The sequence below is a fragment of the Sus scrofa genome, chromosome 10 (assembly GCF_000003025.6).
Source record: "Sus scrofa isolate TJ Tabasco breed Duroc chromosome 10, Sscrofa11.1, whole genome shotgun sequence".
Classification (NCBI taxonomy): domain Eukaryota; kingdom Metazoa; phylum Chordata; class Mammalia; order Artiodactyla; family Suidae; genus Sus; species Sus scrofa.
In genome coordinates, this window is record NC_010452.4 from 25,867,543 (window position 1) to 25,884,945 (window position 17,403).

The following is a 17,403-nucleotide window of genomic DNA, read 5'->3' on the forward strand; positions in this document are numbered from 1 at the left end:
TATTCCAACTAATGCAGCACTAGATTTATCTATTTTATTTTATTTTTTTTTAAGGGATGCACCTGTGGCCCATGGAAGTTCTCAGGCTAGGGGTCGAATCAGAGCTGTAGCTGCTGGCCTACAGCACAGCCACAGCAATGCAGGATCTAATCCACATCTGCAACCTACACCCCAGATCACTGCAACAATGCTGGATCCTTAACCCACTGAGCAAGACCCAGGATTAAACCCACACCCTCATGGATACTAGTTGGGTTCTTAACCTACTGAGCCCCAAAAGGAACTTCAATCTATTTTAAATTTATTTGGGGTTCTATGTAAGACTAAGTTTATAGAAATAAAAACAGGAAAAGATACATTGCTCAAAAATAGTTTAAAAAACCATTGCTCTAATTCAGGAGTTGATAGGTGTAAAAATGAGGTTTTTGCAGGTCTTCAGTTCTTGGGGTGCCAGGCTGAGGGCTTTAATCATCTATGTATAGGGAGTGGTGTATTGAGGAAGTACCACCCTTCAACTCTTGAGGGAGCTGGAGGAGGAGCATGCCAGTCGGTGACCCTGCTTTGTCTGGCATTGGTCAAGTGCTCGTCCCCAAGCTATCATCATGCTCCAGGCACTGCCAGTGCTTGGTGGCACTTATTTTTTTGAGACCGCAATTGGTATTGATGATATGACCAAAGGTTATGTGTTGCTGCTTCAGTTATAAAAGGATTTGGGGAGATTTGGTTAGAATTTATGGGACATTTTGATATTTTGGAGGAAAGCAAATAATGGATCATTGAAAACTGTGGTAAACTTATAAATTGGACTATAATAACATAACTCTTATTAAACCTGCTTGAGGAAAAGACTGGGAATGTTTGTTCATTCTAAGGGATAGGTATCTATTTATATATTTTGTTATGGGTAAAAATAATAACTATAATACATAATGTTGTTATGATACCTATAGGTACTAATTATTTACCTGGTGTCTTTCAGTCCTAAGCTCCAGCTTTTATATTCTGATCTATGATGATGATCTGGGAAGTTTTCATACTTGGATCCTAAGACAATTGTGCAAACTGACACTGTGTTAGATTCTGCCAAAGGGAAGGCAAATTTGGGAGAGTAAAAGGAACTAGAAGGGGCTAGGGAAACTCCTTCCTGTTTTTGCACTTTTGTTACCATCACTCTGCAGAGAAAACAGTTTAGCCAGACTCAACAGCAACCAAGAGGCAGCCTATAAGAATCTAAGAGCTGCAACCCCACAAAGCCCTCTTTAGGGATCTGAGCATCATCAAGGCAGGGGCCCCCTTCTTAGCATCCAGTTCCCAGAAACATCACGTCTTTTTTTTGGTTCCACAAACCCTGCAGTTAACTGACATCTGAATTAGTATCCTCTTTTTGCTCTTTCAGCCTTTTAACTTTGGTGTTATCAATTCCCTCTATTAAATTCCCTCTATTAAATTCCCTCTGGTTGAAATACTCAGTGTGCTTTTCTCTTGTTGTCGTGTTTTGTTTTGTTTTTTTCTTTTTCTGTGACTAGACCTGACTGATACTCTGTCACATTGCTTATCTTGCTTGATCTAGGAACCAGGCTGGATGGGTAGAATATCTTTTTTCCAGTGAAGCACTGCCTCAGAGCAGCTGCAACCTTTGGCTGAGAGATGCTTCCAGGGTGTGGCCAATAGAGAAGGAGAGGGGAGATTGTGATGTTGTGATTTATAAGAATAAATATATCTTTCATTTTCATTCCAATTCTTTCGAATTTCCTAAGTGATAAGAGCCATAAATGTGTCATTTGTTTTTCATAGCAAGCCCCTTTGAATCACACTTGTGTTTGAGTCAATGAGGTTGCTTTTATAAAGTGCCTAAAATAAGAGTTGTTTGCCAGGTGAACCAACCATGTGATTAGAATTGGAACTTTCAGCTTTTGGGAGAGGAAGAGAGGGTGGAGATAGAGTTCAATAACCCATGACCAATGATTTAATCAACCATGCCTTATGTAACAAAGCCTCCATAAACTATCAACTATGGAGTTTGGAGAACTTCTGGGTTGGTGAACATGTGGAGGTGCAGGAGGGTGGCATGCCCACAGAAGGTAGCAAAGCAACTCTTTCATCTGGCTGTTCCTGAGTTGTGTTCCTTTACTATAAACTGGTAATCTAGTAAGTAAAGTGCTTTCCCCAATTCTGTGAGCCATTCTAGCAAATGATTAAGTCTGAGGAGGGGGTTGTGGGAAGCTCTGATGTACAACCAGTTGATCAGAAGCCTAGATAACATCTGGACTTGCAACTGACATATGAAGTGGAGCAGCCCTGAGAGACTGAGCCCTTAACCTGTAGGATCTGATGCTATCTTCAGGTAGATAGTGTCAGAATTGAGTTAAATTGTAGGACACCCAGCTGGTGTCCATGGATTGCTTGGTGTGGGAAAATCTCCCCACACGTTTGTTGCTCAGAATTATTGAAGAGTAGAGAGAGGGCTGAGAGGAAGAACAGGGGTGTTTTTCTTTTACTGGAATGAATATCCAAACTTCATTCTGCAGTGTTCTGGGTCTCCTGCTGGTACCTCCCATTGGTCACATCCAACTGGAAGCTCATTGATGTCATTCATTAGGTCAATCTCCTGAGATACCAAGTTGGGAGTGGTATATACATAAGACCCACATTTTAAGTGATTTACCTAAAGTTGGACCTTTGATTGTTGGTAGTTTCTAGACTGGGACATTGGGCTTCTTTCTTATACTCCACGGCATATTTCAAAAGGGGTAAAACTTTAAGCCAAAAGAATTAGTATTTAATCATGGAATTTATGATTCTATCAAAGTAGGAGATATTTTATAGACATTAAATTCTAATCTACTTAAATGTGAGACAATCATGCTTGCTAGCTGTACCAGTTATTGCTGCTTTGTAACAAGTGATGGCCCAACTTCATGGCATACAATGACAACTATTTTCTAGGGCTTACAGATTCTGCAGATCAGAAATCTGTGGGATGGGTTTTTTTGCTCCATGATGTCTTGGGTTCATTGGCTGGAAATGATTCAGCCTCTGGAGCTGGAATCATCTGAAGGGGTTGCTTAGTTACATGTCTGGCAATTGATGAGAGTTGTTGCCTGAGACCCCAGATGGGATTCCTAGATGGAAACCTATACACGGTCTCTCTAAAATCTGCTTAGTCTTTATCACAGCATGGTGGCTGGCTTCCAAGAATGAGCATCCCAAAGAAAACTAAGAAGAAGCCATACTGTCTTGTGTGACTTAGCCCTGATCACATAGTATCATATGATAGGCCTCCCAGATTCCATGAGAGGGAACACAACCCCACCTCTTGATGAGAGAATTATCACAGGTAATAGAAAATATCATTGTGACCATCTTTGGAAAATACAATGAACCACACTAAATAATCTTTTTGTTTGCCCTAGCCTCTATCAATTACTGGGAATTACTTGGCATTTCAGCTATTTGTGGAGCAACTTATAAAAGTGTAGACATTGTTCTAAACCTTTACCCTGTTAATTTAACCTTGGAAGGAGAACTTCCACAACGAGCAGCTTAGGTGAGAAAAGCCATGCCCTTCAGCTAATAAAACCTTTTGCTGATAAGGAGATGTAAACTCAGGGACAGAAAATTGTTACATATTACATAGATTAAAAATGCCAGACCTGAGCTAGCTCTTTCTGATAGATTTTAGAGATAATTTTTTCTTTTTCTTTTTTTTGAGATTTTTTTTTCTTTTTTTTTTAGAGATAATTTTTTCATTGTGTGATGAGAGTTTTTTTTCCCCCCCAATGTATTAATCCTGGGTTGATCTGAGTGATTGATTATCTAACAAGCTTTTAAAGGGTTTTTAAATTAAGAGAATTTCCTCATAGTAAAGACCCGAAGATGTCGGACTGGATGAACTAAGGGTAGAAAGATTCTGTATTTTAAGATCTTTATTCCCTCATCCCTCGCATGAGATAATAACTCACATTTGTTGAGCGCTAATAATGTGTCAGGGACTATGTATATCCTTGCATGAATTTAGGAAGTAGGAAATATTTTTACCTTCATTTTACAAAAAAGGAAACTGAGGCACACAGAACTGGGATTTGAATGTGGATCATCTACAGTGTCTGTAGGCTAAAGCATGACAGCATAGCCCTGTCTGTCTGGATAAGGTTCTTAAATGGTGTTAACAGCAAGGCGTGAATGAGAGTCCCTCCAACTCTGTATGTTTCACATTCACATGGTTGGGGAGAAGGGAGGAATTAGGCTTTGCAACCAGGTGCACGTGTCTCGATTTCAACGCTGACCATTTTCCAAATGTACCACTGTCTGGGAATCATTTAGGAACAGGGACGGGTGCCAAATTTCGCTGAACTTTTGTTTCCACTGAGGCATGCGGAGCTCTTGCTTCTTGGCCTACGCCAGAGCCACAGCAACGCAGGATCCGAGCTGCATCTTCGACCTACACCACAGCTCACAGCAATGCCAGATCATTAACCCACTGAGCAAGGGCAGGGACCGAACCCGCAACCTCAGGGTTCTTAGTCGGATTCGTTAACCACTGTGCCATGACTGGAACTCCGAGTCTCTTCTTCTTGTTTGGAGGGCTTGGGGCCCTGAGGAAAAGCCTCGGCAGCTGGTCATTCATCCAGCCTTCTATCTGTACTAGCTCCCTGGATGCCAAAGTCTGAAGCATCCCTCGGAGGAGACTTCAGAGCAGGAAAATGAGGTGATTATTGGCTGCCACTCTGAGCAGCTGGGAGGTGTTGTAGGGGCAGTTCCCTGAGGCCTCATCCATTTCTTGTTCCTGTGGGATGGGAACCAGGATGCCCCACTTTCCAAAAGAATTTTTTAGCCACCGCTTGCCAGAGAAAGCAGAAGACGGTCATCCCAAGGTCAGCGTGATTTTAATCATGTTTGTCTGCCTCTGACGCCAAAAAAGAGTGATTATTTTTTTTTTTTTGTAGTTTATCCACTGTGTTGAGGACTCTGCCTGGCTTAACTTGCTACTGCCCTCTAATGGTCTATGACAGAGACTGCTGGGTCTTCACAATCTTATTTTATTTTATTTTGTTTTTTTTTTTTTTTTATGGCCACACCCCCGGCATATGGAGGTTCCCAGGCTAGGGGTCTAATTGGAGCTGTTGCCGGCCGGCCTATGCTAGAGCCACAGCAACGTGGGATCGTGGGATCTGAGCCATGTCTGTGACCTACACCACAGCTCACAGCAACGCTGGATCCTTAACCCACTGCGTGAGGCCAGGGATCGAACCTGCAACCTCATGGTTCCTAGTCAGATTCGTTAACCACTGCGCCACGACGGGAACAATTTTGTAATTTTAGAACAGAATACAATTTAGGGAGAGAAAACCCTCAAATTATTTTCAGGCTCCTCCCTCATTTAGATATAATTGAGGTAGAACATTATATTAGTTTCAAGTGTGCAACATAATTTGAATCCTGTATATGGTGCACATTGATCTCCACAATAAGTCTAGTTACCATCCATCATCACACATGGTTACAATTTTTTTTTCTTGTGATGGGAACATTTAAGATCTCTTAACTCCTTTCAAATACAGCACAGCATTGTTAACTCTAGTTAACAATAGAGTCACCACGCTGTACATCACATTCCCAGGGCTGGATTATTTTATAACCGGGTGTTTGTACCTTCGGACCGTCCTCACCCCCTCGCCTCCCCTCCTCTCCCTCCCATCACACCCCACCCCACCTCACCCCCCCCTCTGGGAACCTTAAACCTGCTCTATCTATAAGTTTGGAGCTTTAAAAAGGATTCCACATAGGAGTTCCTGTAGTGGAGCAGTGGTTAACGAGTCCGACTAGGAACCATGAGGTTGTGGGTTCTATCCCTGGCCTTGCTCAGTGGGTTAAGGATCCGGTGTTGCCGTGAGCTGTGGTATACTTTGCAGACGTGGTTCGGATCCCGTGTTGCTGTGGCTGTGGTGTAGGCCAGTGGCTACAGCTCAGATTAGACCCCTAGCCTGGGAACCTCCATATGCCGCAGGAAGCGGCCCTAGAAAAGGCAAAAAGACCAAAAAAAAAAAAAAAAAAAAAAAGATTCACTTATAAGTGTGATCATGCTATATTTGTCTTTGTCTTACTTGTCTTAGCATAATGCCCTCACTGTCCAACCTTCAAAAGTTTTTTGAGGTGCTTTTTGTGTGTGTGTGTGTGTGTGTGTGTGTGTGTGCGTGCGTGCGTGTAGAGGGGTCATCAGGAGAGAAAGAGGGAGTTCCCTCGTGGTTCAGTGGGCTAAGGACCTGGCAGTGTCAACGCTGTGGCTGGGATCACCGCTGTCATTCAGGCTTGATTCCTGGTCCCAGAACTTCTGCATGCTTTGGGTGCAGCCAAAAAAGAAGAAAAGAAAAAGAGAGAGGAAGAGAGAAGAGGGATGGAATTGTTTCATTTTCACACACTCTGACAGGATAGCCAACAATGAGTCAGGGCATTTAGCCTCTAGACTCTGGTTCCCTGATCAGTAAAATTAGGTTTGAGCACAAGATCTGTAATTTTCTATTCAGCTCTTATAGATGATACATCTCAAGTAAGTTCTGCAAATAAACTTTCTCAATCTTTAAAAAATAAGTTTCCTGATTATAAATATATATGCAGTGTAGGAAATATAGAATATTCTATATTCTATAAATGTAGAATAAAGAGAAGAAAATTAAAAATCATCATTTATTTCATTGATTATATATTTTCTCTTCTTTCCTTTTTTTTTTTTTTTCCTTTTTGCTTTTTAGGGCTGCATTAGTGGCGTATGGAAATTCCCAGGCTAGATGTTGAATTGGAACTGCAGCTGATAGCCTACACCACAGCTACAGCAGTGCCAGAACTGCATCTGTGACCTACACCACAGCTCATGGCAATGCTGGACCCCTGACCTACTGAGCGAAGCCAGGAATCGAACCTTCATCCTCATGGATACTAGTCGGATTCATTTCCACTGCACCACAACAGGAACTCCGATTATGGATTTTCTTTGATAAGTTTTCTGTGTGTGTGTGTGTGTGTGTGTGTGTGTGTGTGTGTGTGGGTGGGTGCGCGCGCGCGCGCGTGCACACACGTGGGTGGGCGCATGAGCGCCTAAGTGCAGATTTTATATTGCACCACTCAGTCCCCTTAAAATTATAACATGAAATTTCCTTGTGTTAATCAGTATTCAAAAGATGATTTATGACTGAACATAATTTATTTTGCTATTTTTTTTTGCTTTGCATTTAGGTATTTACTGATTTTTAAAATCTTACAAATAACTTATAAGAATGTATATCCTTGTATATTCATCTTTTTTAGTTGACGTTTTGAGTATTTTTATAATGGCTTTATCAATTCACATTCTCTATAATTTACCTATTTAAAGTGTGCACTTTGATTGTGTTAAGTATATTCAAAAGGTGGTACAGCTATTGGCCCAGTTATCCGTTAACAGTCTCTGCCCATTCTGCGTGCCCCCTTGCCAGTCCTGGGCAACCACTAGTCTGCTTTCTGTTTCTATGAATTTGCCTATTTTGGACTTTAAATATAACTGGAGTCATATAATATGTGGGTTTTTTAATTGGCTTTCTTTCAGTGCAATGTTTTCAAGGTTCATCCACATCGTAGCAGCTATCAGTACTTCATTCCCTTTTATTGCTGAACAATATTCTATTGTATGATTAATATCATTTTATTTATTAGTTCATCAGTTGGACATTTAGGATGCTTCTACTTTTTAGATATTATGAATAATGCACTTGTGAATATTTGTGTACAGCTTTTTGTGTGGACATTATCTATCTATCTATCTATCTATCTATCTATCTATATTTTTTATGGCCACACCTGTGGCATATGGAAATTCCTAGGGTAGGGGTCTAACTGGAGCTGCAGCTGCTGGCCTGCACCACAGCCGCTACACCACCAGATCTGAGTCTTGTCTGCAACCTACACCACAGCTCATGGCAACACCGGATCCTTAATCCACTGAGCGAGGCCAGGGATTGAACCCACATCCTCATGGATACTAGTTGGTTTTGTAACCTGCTGAGCCACAATGGGAGCTCCTGTTTTCTTTTTTTAATGAATTAAAAAAAATTAAATTGAGGGATAGGAATTTACAGTATTGTGTTAGTTTCAAGTGTACAGCCCAGCGATTCAGTTTATATATGTATGTGTATATGTATATTTTCTTCAGAATCTTTTCTCCTATAGGTTATTATAAAATATTGGCTATAGTTTCCTATGCTATATAGTAGGTCCTTATTAACGACTTATTTTATATATGGTAGTGTGTATACATTAATCTCACCCTCCTAATTTATCCTTCCCCCACCCCTCTATGTGGCCATATTTTCATTTCTCTTGGATATGTGCCTAGGAGCAGAACTGCTGCATGATATGGTGATTCTGTGTTTGACCTTTTGAAGAACTGCTGGACTGTTTTCCAAAGTGGTGATACCTTTTTATATAACCTCTGGCAGTGTATGAAGGTTCAATTCTTCCACATCTCATCAGCACTTGTTATTATCTATCTTATTTTTCCGATTTTTTAGCGCTTCACCCGAGGCACATGGAAGTTCCCAGGCTAGGGGTCAGAACTACAGCTGCCAGCCTAGAGCACATCCACAACAATGCCAGATCCGAGTCATATCTGTGACCTACACCACAGCTCTGGGCAAGGCCGGATCCTTAACCCACTGAGTGAGGCTAGGAATTGAACCCGCATCCTCATGGATTCTAGTCGGGTTCATTAACTGCTGAGCCACGAAGGGAACTCTTGTCTGTCTTTTTGATTACAGCCATCCCAGTGGATATGAAGTGACAGCTCATTGTGGTTTTGATCTTCATTTCCCTGGTAGCTGATGATGTTGAGCATCTTTTAATACCCTTATTGACCAGGTCTTTATCATCTTTGGAAAAATGTATACTCAGATTTTTTGCCCATTTTAAAACGGGGTTTATCTTTTTAATTTATGTGTGTGTAACATTATATGACTGATTATCTTCTTGAAATAGGACTTCCAGAGGTAAAGGTCTAAACATTTAAAAACCTCCTAATACTTTTTACCAAGTTCTTTCTAGGAATCTTATATATATCATCCCTCCATCTTTAGCAGTAATTCTCAACTGTGGGTGAGATTTTGCAATGTCTGGAGACAGTTTTGGTTGCCTGATCACACGGAAGGTGGATGGATACTACTGGTATCTCTCATGAGTAGAAGCCATGAATGCTTCTAAGCATCCTGCAATTCACAGCATAGCCCCAATTCCTCCGTCGAAGACAGAATTATCTGGCCCAAAATGTCAATAGCGCTCATGGCAAGAAACTGATTTTGGGTTTATGAGGGTGTCTATCTCAATATCCCATTGTTTTAATCCATCAGTTCTTGGTTTCAAGATCAGAACCTGCCTGGTCAAATGATTAACCATTAGATTTTTCAGTTATCCCACTTAGGATCAGTATGTCTTCCTTCACTAAAAACTGGAGTATGATATATTCAATTCACTCCCTTGAGTGGTGGCCTACGATGTATTACTTATGGCTAGCAAGCAACAACAGAAAGAGAAACAGAAAACAGTAAGACATTAATGCAAAGGATATAATGATAATTAGTTACTACTTTTTTTTTTTCTTTTTTCTTTTTAGGGCCACATCTGAGGCATATGGGAGTTCCCAGGCTAGGGGTCGAATCAGAGCTGCAGCTGCTGGCCTACACCACAGCCACAGCAACGTGGAATCCAAGCATATCTGAGACCTACACTATAGCACAAGGCAACACCAGAGCCTTAACCCATTGAGTGAGACCAGGGATGGAACTGGCATCCTCATGGATACTAGTCAGTCTTAACTGGATGAGCCACAGCAGAAACTCCTATTTACTACTTTATAAAAAAAATAAATTTTGTTGGAGTAGAGTTGATTTACAAAGTTGTGTCAATTTCAGGTATACACTAAAGTAAATCAGTTATACATACACATATATCCATTCCCTTTTTAGATTCTTTTCCTATATAGGTTATGACAGTATATTTACCACCTTTTTTTTTTTTTTTTTTGTCTTTTTAGGGCTGCACCCATGGAATATGGAGGTTTCCAGGCTAGGGGTCGAATCAGAGCTGTAGCCTCTGGCCTATGACACAGAATTCGGGATCTGAGCTTCATCTGCAACCTACACCACAGCTCACGGCAATGCCAGATCCTTAACCCACTGAGCAAGGCCAGGGATCGAACCCGAATCCTCATGGATACTAGTCAGATTCGTTAACCACTGAGGCATGATGGGAACTTCTATTTACTACAGTTTTAATACTTAATATTGGTTATGTACATTTTCACTCATCACAGCACACTATGAAAGTAGGTATTGGGAGATCCCGTTGTGGTGGAAAAGAATCTGACTAGGAACCATGAGGTTATGGGTTCGATCCCTGGCCTCCCTCAGTGGGTTAAGGATACGGCATTGCTGTGAGCTGTGGTGTAGCTCGCAGAGGTGGCTTGGATCTGGCATTGCTGTGGCTGTGGTGTAGGCCGGCGGCTACACATCCGATTGGACCCCTAGCCTGGGAACCTCTATGTGCTGCAGGTGCGGCCCTAAAAAAAAAAAATAGTAGGTTTTGTATCAGCTAGATTTCAGTTCACTTGTGAACTTGTGATGTGTAAAAGAGTCTCTAGCAGTGACCTAAAAAAGGAAGACATTTATTTCTTTTTCACATAAGCCCGTAGAGAGGTGGCGGAGGGCAGGAATGACAGCTCTGTGACATGAAGTTTTGAAATACCGGACCCAGGTTCCTGCCAGATCACCACTACTTGATTCCTAAGGTGTCTACTATGGTGTCTGAATCTCCAGCCATCACACCTGCATTTAGATAGCAAACGGAAGAAAATGTTGATTAAAAAGGAGCAAAGAATGTATGCCAGTTTTGTTTTAAGGAAGATTCCTAGAAGCGGTCCCATGATATATTCTTTTCTTTCTCATGGGGAGAACTTTAAAAATTTTTTAAAATAATTTTTAAAATAAATTTTTAAGTTAAAAATTAAAAAAAATTATTTTTATTTTTTGCTTTTTAGGGCCATACCCGCGGCATATGGAAGTTCCCAGGCTAGGGGTTGAATTGGAGCTGTAGCCACTAGCCTATGCCACAGTCACAATGACATCAGATCTAAGCCTTGCCTGTGACCTACCCTGCAGCTCATAGCAGCGCCAGATCCTTAACCCACTGAGTGGAGCCAGGGATCGAACCCATGTCCTCATGGATACTAGTTGAATTTGTTACTGCTGAGCCACAATAGGAACTCCAGAATTTAGTTTTAAAGCCACATCGAGCTTCAAGGAAAGCTGGCATTCTATGACACCACATGCAAATCTCAAGACTTCTATTACTGTGAAAAAAAGGGATAACAGATATGGAGATACAACAGCAGTTTGTACAGTTTTTGTCCTCCTTTTGCAAATAAGGACATGGAAGCTCAGGGACATTCAATTGTTATGTTATATAGATTAAAAATGCCAGGGCTGAGATTTGACCCTAGGTCTGTCTGATAACAAAATTCATGTTTTTTCCCCCTGTTCTATCTCATCACCTTTCACTTGAAGTTTTAATGAGCTACCAAGATGTGAATCAATTATAAAACAAGGCAGATGCTTTATTTTTTATTTATTTATTTTTTCCCCTTTTTAAAGCCACGCCCAGGGCACATGGAAGTTCCATGGCTAGGGGTCAAACAGGAGTTTGACCTACACCACAGCTCATGGCAATGCCAGATCCTTAACCCACTGAGCAAGGCCAGGGATTGAACCCTCATCCTCATGGATGCTAGTTAGGTTTATTACCACTGAGCCACAACAGGAACTCCCAAGGTAGATGTTTCTAAAGTGTTAGAATATGTGCCAGATTGTAGCAGGCCCCCAGCTCTGGGGCTGTGATTTTAAAAGCCAACCTCATGCCAGAGCTGGGACCCAGCCCTCTGGAGCAGGCCAGCAGGAATCAGCACGGCAGAGGCCCCTGTCTGGGGCAGGGAGTTGGGCAGCTCATCAAAAAGCTCCGGTGAACCTGGGAATCATGGGGGATCAAACATACCTTAAACACTTTAACTTTAAAAATTATTATGGAAAATTCCAAACCCACACAAAGCAATCACAGTTGTATGAGGCACCCTCATACTCTTCAGCAGTTATCAACCTTGCACCAATTCTTGCTTCATCTTTAACCTCAGCTTCTTCCCACCCCCCACTCGAGTCTTAAAATTCCATTTTCTTTAGGTAAAATGTGCATCCATTAAAATACACAAATCTTTAACTGTACAATTTTGATAAGTGACAGGTGCATGATCCGCAATCCTATCAAGGTGTCAGACATTTTCATTACCCTAGAATATTTCCTGAATTCTCACAGTGTAGATGAGTTTTGCCTGTGCTAGAATTTTATAGAAATGAAATCATACAGTCTGGGTTCTTTCGTGGCTAGCTTCTTTAACTCAGTATCATGTCTGTGAGATTCACCCATATTATTTCATCCATCCTTTTTATTTTGAGTATTATTTCACGTAGGAACGTATCACAATTTGTTTGTATTCATTCTTCTCTTGGTTTTTCCAGTTTGGGTGCTCATAACAAATGCTGCTATGACCATCTTGCCTATTTTTGTGAACATGTGTTTTCATTTCTCTCAGGTTTATATCCAGGAGTGAATTTATTGGGTCAAAGGGTTGGTGTATTAAACATTTTATTTTAACTTAAAACATATAAAAGTGTATTTCTTTGCCAATCTTTTGATGTAGGGCCAAGTCCTTCCTTTTAAGTATGGGTCCACTGATTGAAATTGCAACTTGTCTTTCTTACATAAATCACACCTATATAATGCATCAATTATAACATATCATTTTTATTTCTTTAGAGGGGAATGAGAACATAAAGACATTTAAAAGCAATCTTAATGCAGAATCCTATTGGATTTTTAAAAACCCCTCAAAAATATTTTATTGTTATCTCATCCACATGCAATTCTACTGTAATAATTTTTTTTTACTGATTTCCCCTTATTGAGTCTTTCCAAAGCTTTAAAGTTAGATTTCATCATCATAATAATTCTCTTTCTTTTTCATACCAAGATTTTATTGGTTTATATAATTTTTAATTCAGTTACATAATTATAATAAATACAACTGACACAAACAGGTTTACAAACAACACAATGCCTCTTCTTAAGCACTGAACTCAGCCTGTAGGAAAAAATGAAAGGGTAAGTAACAAAACGGAGGTTTACACTTGGTAAATGTTTAGTAAGTGTACTCACTGATTTGCAGTTGGTATATTTTTCCGCAAGAATTAAGAGTACCTGTGTGCTCTGGTTACTATTGCTGTATAATGAAAAACTCAGCAGCTTAAAGTAGCTACTCCGTTAGTTATTCCATCATGCCCATGGATATTGCAGGTTATGAATTCAGACAGGATATAGTGGAAAAAATTGTCTCTCTCTTTTTTTCTTTTTCCTTTTCTAGGGCCACACCTGCAGCATATGGAAGTTCCCAGGCTAGGGGTTGAATTGGAGCTGCAGCTGCCAGCCTACACCACAGCCACAGCAAGGCTGGATCTGAGCTGCATCTGTGACCTAGCCACAGCTTTTGGCAACACCAGATCCTTAACCCACTGAGCCAGACCAGGGATCAAACCCATGTCCTCATGGATACTAGCCAGGTTCATAACCTACCGAGCCACAGTGGGAACTCCTAAGACTTGTATCTGCTTCAAGATGTGTGAAGCCTCAGCTGGAAGGTTTGATGGATGGACGTGACAATGTCTGACAATTGATGTGGGCTATTGGCTGGGACCTCCCCTGGGCTATCAGTTGCAGCCCTCCATGTGGCAGGAGCTTCTAGCTCTGACAACTCAGGGTTTCAACAGAGAGTGTCCCAGTGTATTTGCTGAAAATGCATTTTTTGACTTAGTATAGAGTTACTTCTGTTCATTACAAATAGATGATATTGAATATCATTTTATGGACTCTTTCCTTTTTTTGTCATCCATACATCTTCTTTGGTGAAGTGTCTGTTCCAATCTTTTCCTATTTTCTAGTTAGAGTTTTGTTGTTGTTGTTGACTTCTTATAGAGTCTAAAGAGTTTTCTATGTATTCTGCATACTAGTCTAATTTTTTTCAGAGGTGACCTGCAATCTCCTTCTCCAAGTCTGTGGCTTGCCTTTTTATCCTCTTGGCAGAGTCTTTTGCAGAGCAAGAATTTAATTTTGGTGAAGTCCAATTGATCAAACTTTCTTTTATGGATTGTGTCTTTGGTGTCATATCTAAAAATCTTATGCTGAGTTGTATGTTGCAAACATTTTATCCTGTTTTCCTCTAAAAGTTTTATAGTTTTGCATTTTAACTTATGATCTATTTTAGTTAGTTTTTGTATAGTGTGTGAAGTTCACGTTGAAGTTGGTGGTTTTGCCTACGAATGTCCAATTGTTCAAATACTTTTGTTGAAGATCTTTTTCCATTAAGTTGCTATGGCATCATTGTCAAATGCAAATCAGTTTGCCATCCTTGTGTGGGTCTATTTCTGAACCTTCTATTCTGTTTCATTGATTTATGTGTCTGTGTCTCTGCCAATACCACCTTATCTTTGTTACTGTAGTTATAGTAAGTCTTAAAATAAAGTAACACTTTAAAAATCACTTTAGTGATTTAGTTACTTCACTTTTTCATATAAATTGTAGATTCACCTTGTCCACATCTACGAAGAAACTTTTAAGATTTTAAAATAGGAATTATGTTAAATTGGTACCTCAGTTTGAGAAGAATTGACATCTTTACCATGATGAGTCATAATAATCCATGAACATGTTAGGTCTTTCCATTCATTTAGGTTTTCTTTGATTTTTTTTTCATTAGAGTTTTGTAGTTTTCAGCACACAGATCCTATACCTGTTATGTTGGATTTACAGCTAACTTTTCCTCTCTTTCTTTCTCTTTCCCCCCACCAGTTACAAATGGTAGTGTGTTTTCATTTCAGTTCTCATCCATTTGTAGTAGTTAGAAATGCAATTAATTTTTGTGTGCTGATCTTGCATTCTATGGCTTTGCTAAAGCCACTTATTAGTACCAAGAATGTTTCCGTAGGTGCCTTGGGATTTTTCTCCATAGACAGCATGTCATCTTCAATGAACAGCTTTATTTCTTCTGTTTCAATCTGCATGATTTTATTTTTTTCTTGCATTATTGTGCTAGCTAGGATTTCCAATACTACATAGAAAAAGAGTCATGAGACCAGACATCTTTGCTTTGTTCCTGAGCTTGGGTAGAAGCATTCAGTCTTTACCATTAAGTTAAATGCTAGCTGTGGGCACATAACCTCATTTTTAATGGCTGCACAATATTCTGGTATATTTAGCCAATTCTTCTGTTGGGCATTTAGCTTGTTTCTTATTTTTTGCTATTATAAACAATGTTTCGATAAATGTTCTCAGAACAAAAGCTCTCTGCACTTCATAGTTGCACACCCCTAAATGTCCACACACTCTATTGTCCTTCTTAAAGTTGTTTTATTATTAATTTTTTAATTAAAGTATAGTTGATTTACAATGTTGTATTAGTTTCTGCTATATATATATATTTTTTTTCTTATATTATCTTCCATTATGGTCTATCCCAAGAGATTGGATATAGTTCCTTGTGCTATACAGTAGGCCCTCACTGCTTATCCATTCTAAATGGAAGAGTTTACATCTACTAACCCCAAACTCTCAGTCCATCTCATTCCCCTGCCCCCATTCCTTGGCAACCACAGGTCTGTTCTCGTCTATGAGTCTGTTTCTGTTTTGTAGATAGGTTCATTTGTGCCATATTTTAGATTTCTATTTTCCTCCTTTTACTGTGGATGAAAGGTCCCTGCTCTTATCCAAGGCCACCGGTCCTCCAGTTTCCATCCTGTCTTGCCTGTAATTATTTCCTCTCACTTCTTTACCATCAGCTTGTCTCCCACTCCTGGCTCATTCTCATCCATGTACAAATAAGCTCTAGTATAAACCATTAAACAATATTCCTTCCTTGTCGCTATGTCATCCTCCAGCTTCGGTCTTCTCTCTGTTCCCTTTCATGGAGCTCCTCAAAAGGGTTTTCCTTTGTCACCATCTCTACTTCCTCATCTCCCCTTTTCCCTTTGACCCGTTTCAATCAGCCTCTGTTCACACTTCTCCACTGAGCCTATGCTGGTCAAGGTCAGTATTGATCCTTATATTGCTAATCCAGTGGTCACTTCTGGTTTTATTGTGACTCTTACCCTTTGACTCTTCTTGGAACACCTTCTTCACATGACTTCGTGACACCACACCCTGGTTTTCTTCTACCTCACTGGCAGCTCCAGAACATGCCCGCTTTTCATTTCTCCTACCAGTCATAGCATTACACTTGTGTTAGTTGAATAAAATTAACTTGGAAATTTTTTGTGTGTTTCTATCCTGCAGAATGGTTTAAATAGCAAAGATATTTTCAGTTCCTTGAAGGTTTGAAAGAACTTACCACTGAAAATGTCTAGGCATATATATATACATATTTTTTAAGAGAAGATTCTTAGCTAATATGCTCAGTTCATTTTATAGCTTTTGTCTCATCAACATTTTTCTCTTTTTCTTTGGCTCCATTCTTCCCTTCTTACTGGATAGTGACTTAAAGCATGGACCACGAGATTAGGTTTTATCTATTATTTATTTTTACATTGAATGGGCCATACTCTTTTAAATATAATTTATTTTATTTCAGATAGGTGGTGAGGCTATTAGTCTATAAGGAGGATGAAGACATTTGCAATGTTAAGCAGTGAATTTGTCCCACACAGACTGAAGGATTAAGGGAAATAAGAGACAGGTGAAGCATCACCATAGTCATCCAATCTCCTCTTCCACTTGGCGGAATTGATCAAGGTGACCTTGGGGCTCTGCTCTGCCTGGCCTGGACACTGACCTCTCTGGGATCTCTTCTCTGCATGCAGGAGGTGCTGCATTGGCTTCAGTCTCCCACAGGGTCCTTAGCCTCTTCCCCCTACTGGTTGGAAGGGCTACAACTTCCCAAGATTCCTAGGTGTTGAGCAATCCGCTTCCACAGGTAATGCTTTCGAACCGCTGGTACCCAAATCCGGACTGGTGCCCAAATGGTTTGCACACCTCTGTGCTGATCTGATTCCTCTCCTGCTTTCCCTATAACAGTGGGGGCTGGGGAGCCTCCCCCAGAATGAAAACCCATACTGAGAGCCCTGGCCCTGGAAGTCACCTGGGGAGAATATTATTCCTCTTTCCTATTGAGTCTTTCCAGGGGTATGGGCTGAACCGTGTCCCACATTTCATAGGTGGATGTCTCAATCCTTAGGGACTCCGAATGTGATGGTGTTTGCACAGAAAATCTTGGAAGAAGTAACAAATGAGAAG